Below are 15,335 nucleotides of genomic sequence, written 5' to 3' on the forward strand. Positions count from 1 at the left end.
AACTATTTCTAGACATATGAAAAGATGCTCCAAGTCATTATTAATCAGAGAAATGCAAATTAAGACAACTCTGAGATACCACTACACATCTGTCAGATTGGCTAGAATGACAGGGAAAGATAATTCAGAATATTGGAGGGGACTTGGGAAAACAGGGACACTGATATATTGTTGGTGGAATTGTGAATAGATTCAGCCATTCTGGAGAGCAATTTGGAACTATGATTAAAAAGTTATCAAACTGTGCATACCCTTTGATCCAGCAGTGTTTTTACTGGGCTTATATCCCAAAGAAATCTTAAAGAAGGGAAAGGGACCAGTATGTGCAAGAATGTCTGTGGCAGGTCTCTTTGGAGTGGCCAGAAACTGGAAATTGAGTGAATGCCCATCAATTGGAGAATGACTGAATAAATTGTGGTATATGAATATTATGGAATATTATTGTTCGGTAAGAAATGACCAGCAGGATGATTTCAGAAAGGCCTGAAGAGACTTACATGAACTGATGCTGAGTGAAATGAGCAGGACTAGGAGATCATTATATACTCCAACAGCAATACTATTTGAGGGTCAATTCTTTTTTTTTTTCACTTTGACATCTTCAGGATGTCTTATTATTTTTTTTTATTTAATAGCCTTTCATTTACAGGTTATATGTATGGGTAACTTTACAGCATTAACAATTGCCAAACCTCTTGTTCCAATTTTTTACCTCTTACCTCCCCACCCCCTCCCCCAGATGGCAGGATGACAAGTAGATGTTAAATATATTAAAATATAAATTAGATACACAATAAGTATACATGACCAAACCGTTATTTTACTGTACAAAAAGAATCAGACTCTGAAATATTGTACAATTAGCTTGTGAAGGAAATCAGAAATGCAGGTGGGCATAAATATAGGGATTGGGAATCCAATGTAATAGTTTTTAGTCATCTCCCAGAGTTCTTTCTCTGGGCGTAGCTGGTTCAGTTCATTACTGCTCCATTGGAAATGATTTGGTTGATCTCATTGCTGAGGATGGCCAGGTCCATCAGAACTGGTCATCATATAATATTGTTGCTGAAGTATATAATGATCTCCTGGTCCTGCTCATTTCACTCAGCATCAGTTCGTGTAAGTCTCTCCAGGCCTTTCTGAAATCATCCTGTTGGTCATTTCTTACAGAACAATAATATTCCATAATTTTCATATACCACAATTTATTCAGCCATTCTCCAACTGATGGGCATCCACTCAGTTTCCAGTTTCTAGCCACTACAAAGAAGGTTGCCACAAACATTCGCGCACATACAGGTCCCTTTCCCTTCTTTAGTATCTCTTTGGGATATAAGCCAGTAGTACACTGCTGGATCAAAGGGTATAAGTTTGATAACTTTTGAGCATAGTTCCAAACTACTCTCCAGAATGGTTGGATTCGTTCACAAGTCCACCAACAATGCATCAATGTCCCAGTTTTCCGCATCCTCCAACAATCATCCATTATTTTTCCTGTCATCTAGCCAATCTGACAGGTGTGTAGTGATCTTAGAGTTGTCTTAATTTGCATTTCTGATTAATAATGACTTGGAGCATCTTTTCATATGACTAGAAATAGTTTCAATTTCTTCATCTGAGAATTGTCTGTTCATATCCTTTGACCATTTTTCAATTGGAGAATGGCTTGATTTTTTATAAATTAGAGTTAATTCCCTATATATTTTGGAAATGAGACCTTTATCAGAACCTTTGAGTGTAAAAATATTTTCCCAGTTTATTGCTTCCCTTCTAATCTTGTCTGCATTAGTTTTGTTTGTACAAAAACTTTTCAGTTTGGTATAGTTGAAATTTTCTATTTTGTGATCAGTAATGGTTTCTAGTTCTTCTTTGGTCATAAATTCCTTCCCCTTCCAGAGGTCTGAGAGGTTCCTGTGTTCCTCTAATTTATTAATAATTTCATTCTTTATGCCTAGGTCATGAACCCATTTTGACCTTATCTTGGTGTACGGTGTTAAGTGTGGATCAATGCCTAGTTTCTGCCATATTAGTTTCCAATTTTCCCAGCAATTTTTATGACTGTCAATTCTGATGAACGTGACCATCTCCAGCAATGAGATGACCAAAATCAGTTCCAATAGAGCAGTAATGAATTGAACCAGCTACACCCAGCAAAAGAACTCTGGGAGGTGACTATGAACCATTACATAGAATTCCCAATCCCTATAGTTTTGTTTGCCTGAATTTTTTATTTCCTTCACAGGCTAATAGTACACTATTTCAAAGTCCGATTCTTTTTGTACAGCAAAATAACAGTTAGGACATGTATACTTATATTGTATTTAATTTATACTTTAACATATTTAACATGTATTGGTCAACTTGCCATCGCGGGGAGGCAATGGGGGAAAGGAGGGGAAAATTGGAATAAAAGGTTTGGCAATTGTCAATGCTGTAAAATTACTCATGCATATATACCTTTTAAATAAAAAGCTATAATAAAAAAATATTCCTTACTCAAAAAAAGGAACTGTTTAGAAAGCTTTAATTCCACTAGAAGTATACAGAGACTGAAGAAGGAATAAATAATTACAAGGACCATGAATCAAAGCATAGAAGTCTAGAATAGATAGAAAGGGAAGGTAAATAATTAAGAGAAAGAGGGAACTATTCATGTTCAAATGTTGGTCTATCAATCGATCTATCATCTATCTATAGCACACACACATATTAGAATAAAACATATTAAACAAACTAAGAGGAAGGTAGGTTTAACTAGACTAATTAAATAAGAGAAAAGATGAAAAAATTAAGTAATTGAAAGAAAACAAAGAGAGAAAAATAAATAAGTTAAACAAACCTGCAAAACTAGAGAAATAGGTGACATATGAGAGATGGCTTGTAGGTGAAAGGGAAATACCTGAGAAATTAGGGTTAGCTGAAAGTAGATTAAGCTAAAATAGCTGAAGATATGAAGAACTGTCTTTATAGAGGAAGACAAAAAAATAACATTTAATTCAACAAATTTCAATAGAAGAGAGAAATAAGGACATATAAAGTACCTCATAGCTAAAAATTTGAATGGAATAAGCAATCCAATAAAATGGAAAAGACTAAAAGATTGAATAAGAAAACAAAATTCCCGATATATTGCTTATACAAAACTCATTTTAGACAGAAAGATATACGCAGAATAAACATGAATGGGTAGAAAAAAGTTACTATGATAACAAATGAAAGTACACAAGTTGAAATCATATCAGACAAAGCAAAAACAAATGTTCAAAACATAAAAAGCAAAAACAAAAGAAATAGTTTTTTTAAGAAATCATAGGCAGTAAAACAAAATCAATATTAAATTTGTATGTTCCAGGGACCTAAACATCTTAATTTATAAAATAAACATTAATAAAATTAGAAGAAGCCACAAATAATTACATACTAGAGACAAGATTTCAATGTCCCTCTCTTAGATTGTGATAAATCTAACAGAAAGATAAAATGTGATGATACATATTTGAACAGATTACTTAACTATCTAGAGCTAAAGGACTTATGGTATCTCTCTAAATAAAACTGTTTAAAAGCATACATATCTTTCAGCTCCATATGGAACAAAATTGATCATCTATTATTATTAGAAATATTGGAAAAAAATGTAAAAACGCAGAAATAGTAAGTATGTCATCTATAGACCAGTATCTAGTAAAATATTATTCAATTCAGTGAGCTCAAGCAGAATTAATAGAACTAAATACATAATAATGCTATTCTAAACAGAGAAAGTCAAAGAACAAATCATAGAAACAAAAATTATCATTTTAAAGACAAATTAAAAAGAGAGAAGCAAATTTATGGGATACAAAAAAGCCATTTTCTGGGAAATAATCACATGTCTAAAATATACTTAATAAACTTAAAAATACAGCCACCAAAATACTTAAAATAAACTCAGAAGAGGAGATAAGGGAAAATTAGAGGAGAAAGACATAAATTGAAAACAAAAGCTATGGAATTTGTAAATAAAACTCAAATCTGGTTTTTTAAAGACTAACAAAATTAATAAATCTTTGACCATCCTGATTTTTTAAGAATGAAGTTAGCAAAAAAGAGGATATTTCTGTCAACCAAATAGTAAAGAGAAATAAAAACAAATTCTGAAGAAATAAGGCCAAATATTAAAACCTACCATGGTTATATACTACAAAATTTGAGAAAACACATGTAAAAATAGAGCTTTATCTTAGAATAAAAATAAAAAATAAAATATCTTAGAATACCAAATAAAGATCTTAAATCACTCTCTTTCAACTCTATTACAACTTTAATCACTCTATTACAACTAGTTGTAAAACAACTGCCAAATATGGGAGAATTTTGTCAATTTTTTCAAGAACAATTAGTGTCAAAAATATACAAATCTTTTCAAAAGATGAGAAAGAAGATACTCTGCTAAATTTCCTTTGTTTGGCAAATATACTCCAATAACTATACCAGAAGGGAAATATAAAACAAAGAGAGAGGTCATTATCATTAATTAATATTGGTTCAAAAATTTTAAATAAAGTTCAATTAAATCACAATGATTACTCCAAGTAAGTATGTATTCATCATGATAAAATTATGCAATAAATTCAAGAATGATTCAACACCAATAAAATAATCAACAATCAAATTAATACATAAAATATACAATACTACTTAATTATCTCAATGGATGTGAACAAAGCCTAAACTGCAACATTAATGCCTGCTGGAAAAAAAAAAAACTCTACAGAGTAGAGGCAAAGAAGGACTTTTTGATGTCATAAAAATTATAAAGTATCATATGCAATGGGTTTATACTAGCAGGTTTCTCAGTTAATATAACAATAAAGCAAGGACATATTCTCTCCCCCTTCTGATATGTAATAATTCTGGGAAGGGGTAGTAGCAATAAGAAAAGAGAAAGACATTTGAAGGCATAAAGTTAGATAGATAGCAGACATATCTCTCTATATTTGCTAATTTGTGATATTTTATTTAGAAAATCCTAGGAAGTCAGCAAAGTTATAAACTGGTATTGTTGATATCTTCAGAAAAATTGAAGAATACAAAATAAACTTTCAAAAATCAAGAACATTTATATATAATAACAAAATTCAAGAGGCAAGAATAAAGGAATTCCATTTCAAATTACTACAAAATACATAAAACATCTAGGGATCAAGTTACCAAAGCAAACAGCATAATTATAAATATATAGTTACAAAGTATTCCATAAAGAAATAAAGAACAATTTAAAAAGTTCCATGAATATTCAGAATTCGTGGCTGGGTCATTCCAACTTAATAAAATGACAATACTATCCAAGGGAATTTACAATGTTAATATTCCACCAATCAAATCATCAAAGTAATTCTTTATAGAATTTGATAAAACATTAACAGAATTAATTTGAAAAAAGTGATCTGGAATATCAAGAGAAATAAGGATAAAAGGAGAATAAGCAGCACTTCTATAACCTCAAGCAATTTTATGTAACAACAATCATTAAAACCTCTTTGTATTGTTTAATAATAGAGAAAGACATAAATGAAATAGACAAAAGACAATTAGAACTTAATATTTCAGTTTTCAATAAACCAGAAACATAAATGATGTAGGAAAGAAATCTTTATTTGACTGGGAAAAAAAGCTCTGGAAAACAAGAAAGCAATTAGACAGAAATTAAATTTAGACCAATGTCTTACACATATTCTATAATATGTTCTAAATGATTTTGTAATTTTAATGTCAAAGACTTTATTTTTAGAAAAAGAAGTGGATCATATACCTTTCATAGTTATTAGTGATATAAAAGATAATATTTTTTAAGAAGCTGATCATATACCTTTCATAGCTATTAGTAGGAGATTTTATGCTTAATCAAAGGCATCACAAAAGATGCAATCACAAAAGATAAAATCATTAACTTTGATTATATGAAAATAAATTTTCTTCATATTCAAAATTAATGTATCTAGGATAAGAAGTAAGCAATCAAATGGAGAAAAATCTACATATCAAATATTTCTGACAAGAGTTTGGCAACTTAGATATAAAAACTACACATATACATACTTGCTCATACACACATTTACACCACATGTTTTTGCAATATATATTTAAAATTAATTTTGTTACTGTTTTATTGTATTCTATAAAGAATCACTTTGATGATTTGATTAGTGGAACATTAAAATTATCAACTCCCTTTGGTAATATTGTTGTTTTTATTATGTTGGAGTGACTTAGTCATGAATATAGTGTATGTTATATATACATATATTAACACATATAATAATATATTTCATATCATACGCATACATACATATTCATACTGAAAAATATTACCCTATATATGCTGTCAATAAATGTAAACTGAAAATTCTCAACAGAATTATGAATTGTTAATAACTATTTCAAAGCATGTTCTATAACATTAATAGAAAAAAATGAAAACCAAAAGTTTCACCTCTACATATTGGAAATGATGAAATAAGATGGAAATATTCAGTATTGGAAAGGATATGGGGAGGCAGGCACAATAGTGTGTTGTTGATTAAGCTATGAATTAGTATAAATATTTTGGAAAGGGATTTAGAATTGTGCAAATAAAATTACTAAAATGTCTATATCTTTTGACACAGGGGATTCTACTACTAGTTATATTGTAAGGAGACCATTGATTAAAAAGACAATCTTCATATACACCAAGACATTTATAGTAGCATTTTTCATGATAGTCAAGAATTGAGAATAAAATATGTCCATCAACTGGAGTAATGGTCAAATAATTTGTGGTACTTGAATGTAATAGGTTATTACTGTTTTGTAAGAAAAGTTGCTTTGTTACACACCTCCTACAAATCTATTTTACAACTAGTGTGCTCTAGGCACTTGGCATAGTGTGTGGTAGTCAAATACAAGGGAATAAGGACCCTGGTTATAGATTCAAAGCAAAGAAGAATGCTAATGGCTCTGACTGCAAGACAGAGGGGTCTTTTTTGGATAAAAATTAGAATGCAGACCAGGAGAGCAGTGACCAAACCTTCTTAGGATCATATTACATTGGAAGCATCAAAAACTTTCAGACCTCTGGAATTAGCAGAATTATCAAAATGGAAAAAAGAATGCAAAATCTCATTCATAAAAATTATTCCTTAAAAATTAGAATTTGGCAAGTAAAAACCAATGACTTTGTGAAACATCAAGAAACAATAAAACAAAGAAAAAATACAAAAATATGAAATATTTAGTTGAAAAAGTTGACTTGGAACAAAGATTGAGGGGAAATAATTGAAGATTCATTTGACTGCTTAAAAACCATGATGAAATAAAGAGCTAGATATCACATTTCAAGATATTTTAAAGGAAAACTTTCCTGATAGATCCAGAAGGTAAAATTATGACTAAATCCATGGATTATCTCCTAAAAGAGATCTGAAAATGTAAACTCCCAAGAATAATAGAGACAAATTCTAGAGTTCTCAGGATAAAGAAAAAATACTTTGTAGTCAGAAGGAAATCATTCAACCATGAAACCACTGTCAAAAGAATACAAGATTTAGCAGCTATCACACTAAAGGAATAGAGAGTTTAGACTATATCCTGGAAGGCAAAAAAAGGGTAAGATTACAGCCAAGAATATTGTTCTTGTCAGTTCTCCATTTTCAAAGAGGACCAAAGACATCATGGGATAATGTCATGACTTCTGTGTGAACTGAATTTAAGTCAGAGTTGGATAAAGTTGCATAAGGCCTCACTCTCTCTTCCAGAATCATCAAATTCCAATAGCAAGGACAAAAGCCCAGATAACCTCGGTTATGGCCTGAGATGCAATGGATAACCTTGACAAACTCTAAGCACCAGAGCTGAATAGAAAATTTGATGTTCCAAGTGGAAGATTCAATAGAAACATCAGAAGTAAACATGAATAAAAGATTCAATAAATCTAAAATGTTTTATTTCTATATAGGAAGATACTCTTAAGAACGTTATAATTATCAAGGATGTTAAAAGGAGTTTATGTAGATAGAAGACATGGGTGTAAGTTGATTATCTTGGAATGATTTTCCCCCAACATGTAGGGATGAGAAAGTAAGATGCACTTGGAGAAAGGGGTAGGGAGAGGTAGAATGAGGAAAATTTTCTCAAAAAAAAGAGGCACATAAGGAAGAGCTTTTACAATGGAGAAAAAAAATGGGGTGGAAGGCAATGCACAAAAATATTTATAACATCTTTTGTGTGTGTGTGTGGTGGTGAAGAACTAAAGATTGAGAAGATGTTCATCAGTTGGAGAATGGCTGAACTAGTTGTGGTATAAGATTTTAATTAAGTGCCATTGTGCTATAAAAACATTTTGGGGGGAGATTCTAGTCTGGTCTTATTAAAAGTAATGAGCTTGAGAACTGAGTGAGGCTGCAATGGCAGAGGAAGGGGATGAAGAAGAATTAAATAGGGCTAATTCTAAGAGGTGGAGTTGGGTTGTTCATTAGTGAGATAATGGAGGAGAGGAATATGGAAAAATGGCGGGGGGGGGAATCAAGGCAGGATGGGGTTTGGACTCAAAATGGGTGTTGTCATGCAGAAAGTAGGCAAGTAAGGGCTCAAAAAAGAGCTTCCTGGGAAGTTAGAGTGGCCATCAGGACCCATTTCAGTTGTTAGTAAGTTACAAAACAGCACTATATTCCAGGAGCCAAAAATAAGGGAGTGACATCAGAAAGGGTGGTTTTAGCAAAATATAGTATGAATTATATGAGCATGCAGAATAAATTGAAATCTGGGAGATCATTGTGCAAGGTAACAGCAATGTTATTATGAGAATCAAATGTAATGATGATCAACTATGAAAGATTTGAGTACTCTGATCAATTCATTGATCCAAGACAATTCCAAAGAATTCATGATGAAAAAATGCTACCCACCTCAATAGGGAAAACTGATGAACTCAGTGCAAATTTAAGTATAATTTCTCATTACAATTTTTTTGCTTATTTTGAAATTTGGATAATAAGGAATTATGTTTTGCATAATGTCACATGTATGACTGATATATTACTTACATTTCTCAGTTGGTGTGGGAGAGAGTGGTGAGAGAATTTGGAATATAAAACTTCAAAAAGAAAAGATTATTATAAATAAACAAATTGAAAATTAAAAAATAATAAAAATTCACAAAATATACATTTGGAAATGAAATCAGATAGGGAGAAACCATAGTTTTGTTTAGCAAATTCATTTTATAGGTGGAAGTTGGAGAGTTAAGAGAAAATTCCTAGAAGAAACCTGATAATGAAAAATCACTTTGTTCCCACAGAGTTGCCACAGACCCTCTCTCCTCCATTTGGTCCTCCATTGTGTCCCTGACTGAGAGGTCCAGAAGCCTCCAGCATTGCTTCTGATTCAAAGATCCCACCTCACTGATGCTGGGGTCCAGGCCGGAGTTTGGTACCTTGGGCCAGGCCCACACTGGTGTGGTCTATGCTGGGATTACACACGGGGTCACACTCTGGTTCCACACATCTTTTCTGCTGCTCTTCCAGGTGGTCTGCGTATTTCTGGTTTGAGAAGTCTGGAAGCCACCAGCACAATGGCTGATTCAGAGATCAGGCTGGGTCTGGATGTAGATCCAGGGCTGGGGCTGGGGCCAGGATATATTGGTGCAGCCTTTACTGGAACTGAATGCTGGACTCCCTTTCTGGTGTCACAGATCTTTTCTGCTGAGCTTCTAAGTTGCCTTCAGCTATGAAATGTTCTGCTCCATCTTTTGGGGTATTATAATGCTCTAAAATCTGTTTAGTCAGTATTTTAAAGAATTTGGAGCAGTTTGGGGCAGAGGTTGGGTAAGTTCTTTACTCTGCCATCTTGGTTCTGCCTTCCATTCCTTGGAAATATGCAAAATTATCATGTAAATTCCTTTTTTTTTCTTCTCTCCCTACCAGAGATAGCCACCATTAGACACAAATAGGTGTGTGTATATATGTCCACATACACTCACATAAATGTATGTGTATATGTAAAATTATTCTATACATATCTCTGTTTATGTTGTTAATAGAAAAGCATTAATGACTAAAAGTTCACTAAATATCTGAAAGGAAAAGGATAGAATATGAACAATGAAGGCATCCTGGAACCTCACAGGCTTGCCCAGAGTTATCATATTTATGTGCACTTGTGTATCTTGACAAAACATAAATAGTTAGATGATATAGCAGAAAGAAGTGTCCTGAAGTCCAGGACACTTGAGTTTAAAATAAGCTTTATTTACTATTAATGTGACCCTGGATAAGTCAATCTCTTTTTGCCTCAGTTTTCTCCTCTGTAAAATAGAGATAATAATAGCATCTACCTTTTAGGGTTGTAATAAGGATAAAAATAAAGATATTTGTAAAACTTTGCAAACTTTAAAAGACTTTGTAAATACTTTTTACTGTGTAAATGCTACTATCATTATTTTGAGGGCATCTGGTTGGTCCAGTGGATTCTGGAAGACATGACTTTAAACCCAGCCTCAAACACTTGCTAGCTAGGTGGTTCTGGTCAAGTCACTTAAAACTGCCTCAGTTCTTTCTCTGTAAAATAGAAAGAAATGGTAAATTACTCCAGTATTTTTGCTAAGAACATCCCAAATGGGGTCACAAAGAGTTAGAAAGGACTGAAAAGACTCAATATTATCATTATTATTGTTATTCTTTTTGCTATTATTATCATTAAAAGAAGAATTTCAGAAATATGTTTTGTCCTATTAAGCTACATGTTTACAACTATTCACACTGATGAGGTTCTGAATTACTAGGTGGGGGTTGGCAAAGAAAGCCTGAAGTATTGATGAAATTACTCCTTGAAGCAAGCAGAAAAGGACATTGATGGGGATCATCTAAACCTTATAGTCCCACCCTTTGTAGAGGATTTCATTATCCCCACCTTGCTATCTAAAGTCAAAAATCCAAATTATGTTTTATAAATCTGTCCATGGCTCATGCCATATTTGCTGAATCCATTTTGGGTTAGCCCACACAGACACCTTGCAGTGTCTTTCTCCTCACCCCTTCCTCATGCGTCATGGTATTTTTCTTTTCATCTCCTCCACACCTCCCTTCTCAGCCTCTTGCCTCATGGTGTCTATATGCTATCCCAAATCGATTTCATATTTATCATTCTTGGTGTCTATTGTATCTTTACATTTTGCCCATAACCTCTTCTCATAAGTAAAGCTGCCTTTGCCAAAGAGAATGGCCTTTATGAATTCTTCATATGAACAAATCCCAAATTTTGATGCCTATATCAATCTCATCATTTGGTGCTATGCCTCAAACATGTCAACACCAATACTATTTTGCATATTTATGAATTTCTTTTTAATGTAGTTTACTTTATAATAAAGGGATTTTTTTATTTCAAGAGGATTCCTTCTCCAGGTAGCCCTGCATTTCATTTTAATTTATACTTTGTATAACGAGATCATCTTTCCCTTAGAGAACTCAAAGTCACTTTCTTCCCAACTTGCCAGAGAAGAAGTTACTTGGGTGGGAAATCATCTTATCTCTATTTAACAGATGAAGAAATGGAAGCAGTTGGCTTGCCCCAAGATAAATGATCAGGAAAAGGCTGAAACTGGAAATTGTATCCTCCATCTGCAGTTCCTCTCGCTGCATGCAATGCTTTATTAACTCCTTAGTTCTCCAAATGATTTAGGAAAACTCTATGATTCTAGTGTAGCAAAGACAGGGAGAGTAAGAAAAAAAATTCTTCTCTATTTCTTTATGGAAAGGATGGTGGAAGCATTCACGAGAAATATTTTTACAGGGTACAATAATAATAAGGAAGTTAATAGAATAAGGAAGTTAACAGAAGACAATAAATGAAAAGAAAAAAAAAAAGAGACTTGCATTTGGGTTTCCAAGTGACTTATTGAATAAAAAGACATCTAGAAAAGCTCTGGAAAATGTCTAGATTTTAAGTGCAAGTTGATCAACAAACTTAGGGAAAAGAACACAGAAATTATACAGTTCAAATTGGTTAGAGATTGATTTAGGGGTTGGGAGACCCTCAGAGGAGATATGAGGAGAGGGATTACAAGTGATGAAACAGCCTTATGCTTTGTGCCTTTTCTAGCTCTTACTAATTTCCTATTATATATCTCCATTTTTCCTTAACTCTAGTAGGTTACCATATAGTTAATTTTAGAAGCTAAGATCTTAATGGCAGATAAAGGTTCAGCAATGACCTTGGGTGCTTTATTCTGTGAGATAAAGAAAATGACTTCATTGCATCTATGTCTGAAAAAAAAGATTCTATGCATAACACACTTTAGATGGAATCTGCCTTTTAAATATTTCCCACACCTTTATAAGTTTACACTATCAACCAAAAAATAAATTAAATCTTGATTAGTAATATATGATGACTTACTCAATATAAATGTTCTTACAATTTTAAAATTGGTTCAGGAAGCTCCTTTTGAGCTGATTCCAGCACATTTGTCGTGTCACCTGATAGTGGTCAGTTATTGTCCTTTGTGCTTAAAGGGGACTAAAATGATACCACTATGTCAACTTCAAAGTACATTATGTCCAATTGTGGCTGATCAGACAACATGAACTTCTAAAGTTCTACCATGGGTCAGGCACAAATAATCCACATGGACAATTAGAGTGGAAATATTTCTAAATTTCTGCATCTCATATTTTTTCTGAGCTACTGCAACTCTTGATCTGTATTTTAATGCTGCAATTGATTTTTTCAATTTGTCGTTCATTAAGTGTCCATTGTATGAAAGGCACTATGTTAAATACTTCTAATAATAGGATTAAAAATAACACCTAATTTTCAACCAAAAGAAACATCAGAAAATGTATATGTGTGCACAAACATACATTACATGTATGCATACATGTACATACATATATGTATGTGTCATATACTTGTATTACAATTATACATACATAGATAATGTACACATGTGCAGTAAAGTTGGATCATAGAAAAATATAATTAGAGCTGAAAAGAATCTCAAAGGTTATATGGTTCAACCCTTTCACTTTTCAGGTAGGTAAATTGAATTAGAGGCAGATTCAATAACTCCTTGCGGGACATAGTGTCTCAGTTGACAGGTCAATCCATTGCTAGAAAGGAGTAAAGTAGGTTCTGCCCTGGCTCTGCAAAGAATGTGGCTGATGCTCCTTCTATTTTCATTTGACAGAACTTTCATGGCCTTTATGAATTTCCCAGTCCCACTGACCATCTGAAAATGATTCTTTGAGAATAATCATTTGCCTATCATCAAGAAAGAGCAAACAGAGAAGGAATAGAGGCATATGTGTTCAAGAACAGATGGTAGCTGAATTAGGATAGGGGAGCTTCTGTCTCTATTCCTTAGCAACTCACAAAAGTTCTTACTTCCCTCACCCAGCAGAAAATAAAAAGTATAAAATGGTTTTGAGAGCAGCCCATGCCTTAGTATACTACCCTATTTCCATCTCCATGACTCTTGAATCATCACCTCTTTCAGCTCCTCATCCAATTTGTTATTATAGAACATCAACTTTTTCCCTCCCCAAATTATATTTGGTCAGAAAAAAACTGATTATAGTTTCTACCTATTGTACTGAAACAAGACAGGAAATATTTTGCATGATCTGTATAAACCATTAAGAAAGGCATAGGGCAGTTGGGAGGCAGAATGGACAGAGTGCTGGGCATGGAGTCAAGAAGACTCATCTTCCTAAGTTGAAAAAGGATCTCAGACATGTATTAGCTGTGTGACCCTGGGCAAGTCATTTAACCCTGCTACCTCAGTTTCTGTAACCATGAGCTAAAGAACAAAATGGCAAATAACTCTAGTATCTTTGCCAAGAAAACTGAATACAATATAATGATGACAACAAATTAATGACTAAACCCATAATGATATATATATATATATATATATATATATATATATATATATATATATATATATAAATGTAGGTTTATATGGAGAGACAGAGAGAGACAGAGACAGAGACACAGAAACACACAAAGAGAGAATAAATAGTAAGGAGATATAGCAGAGTACTATGAAATCCAAAGGAGAGAGGAAAGTTGGGGAATAAATATTTAGTTATCTCCAAAATCCAAATCCATTTTAGGTGGTTTTAGATCTAAAATCATTATGTTATGCCATTCTCATTAGGAATAAAATCATATTGTCTACATAGGTGCTTTCACACAGCAGGTGATGATCCAATTATCTGTGGTTAAGGGTATTCACTAAAAATCATATTAAGAGACAGAGCTGTCACACCAGAGGTGAGCAAAGTTTCAGTGTTGTAGCTTTCATTTCCTAACACTGCAAGGATATGGTAGTGTTGCCTGAAATGTAATGAGAGTAAAAATGCTGCTGGTTTCTGTTTTAAATAAATGGCACAAATCCTACTTTTAAACACTTATAGATTGGTGCCTACTGTGAACCCTTGATTATTCAAGGACTGATTATTAGTTTATGAATTATCCAAGAGGGTCTGTCCCCTTCTTTCTTTTTCTTTCCTGTATGCTTGCCATTTTACTCCTCTTTAACATCTTCTCCAGAGGCTAAACAGGGGAAATTAAAGGAGAGAGGACTTAAGAAAGGCAATTCCACTACTGATTTCCAACTTCAGTTTAAAAAAAATGTCCCTGGGGAAGGACACAAATGAATGACAGACATGAGGATTTTGTGTCATCTGTAGATTTTAATTATGCCGGCTACCTGGGTCACTGCTGCTATAAGAATTCCAACCTTCCCTTTTAGGATATATTATCAAGATCTGACACTTTGTGCATTCAGGCATTGAAAGCTTAATTGATCCTTGAATTTGTGTGATTCAAGCATGCATATTGACCTCCAGACATTATCAAGCATTTTGCTCACATCTAATGCAGAATGCAAACTACACTAATGGTTATCTAGTACACTCAGTTTGCCACATATACTAACGAAGCTCTGCAAATAACAGTTATTCCAGAAGAGTTAAATCTTATTTGCATTAATAAAACTGATTTTTGAAAAGTTACAAGAGGAAATAGTCACACGTATCTGGGAATGCATGAATACACAAAGTATATATAGAGTGTCACAAATGTCTAGGACATCTTGTAGATAATTTTTCCTTCTAATAAATGTTTTCCAACTTGACCATGTAAAACTAAGGCTTGACAATTGCAGTACCATTTTCATTTTGATGGAACAAATATTAAAATTCTGTATCATGGTTACCTAATATATCAGGGAAAGAATGAGAATTATGTGATGTTGAGGGTAGGTAATTCATTGTTATTTGGGAAAAGAGCTAAGTAGGCATTAAAAACCT

This window comes from Sarcophilus harrisii, chromosome 2 (genome assembly GCF_902635505.1).
Source record: "Sarcophilus harrisii chromosome 2, mSarHar1.11, whole genome shotgun sequence".
NCBI lineage: Eukaryota > Metazoa > Chordata > Mammalia > Dasyuromorphia > Dasyuridae > Sarcophilus > Sarcophilus harrisii.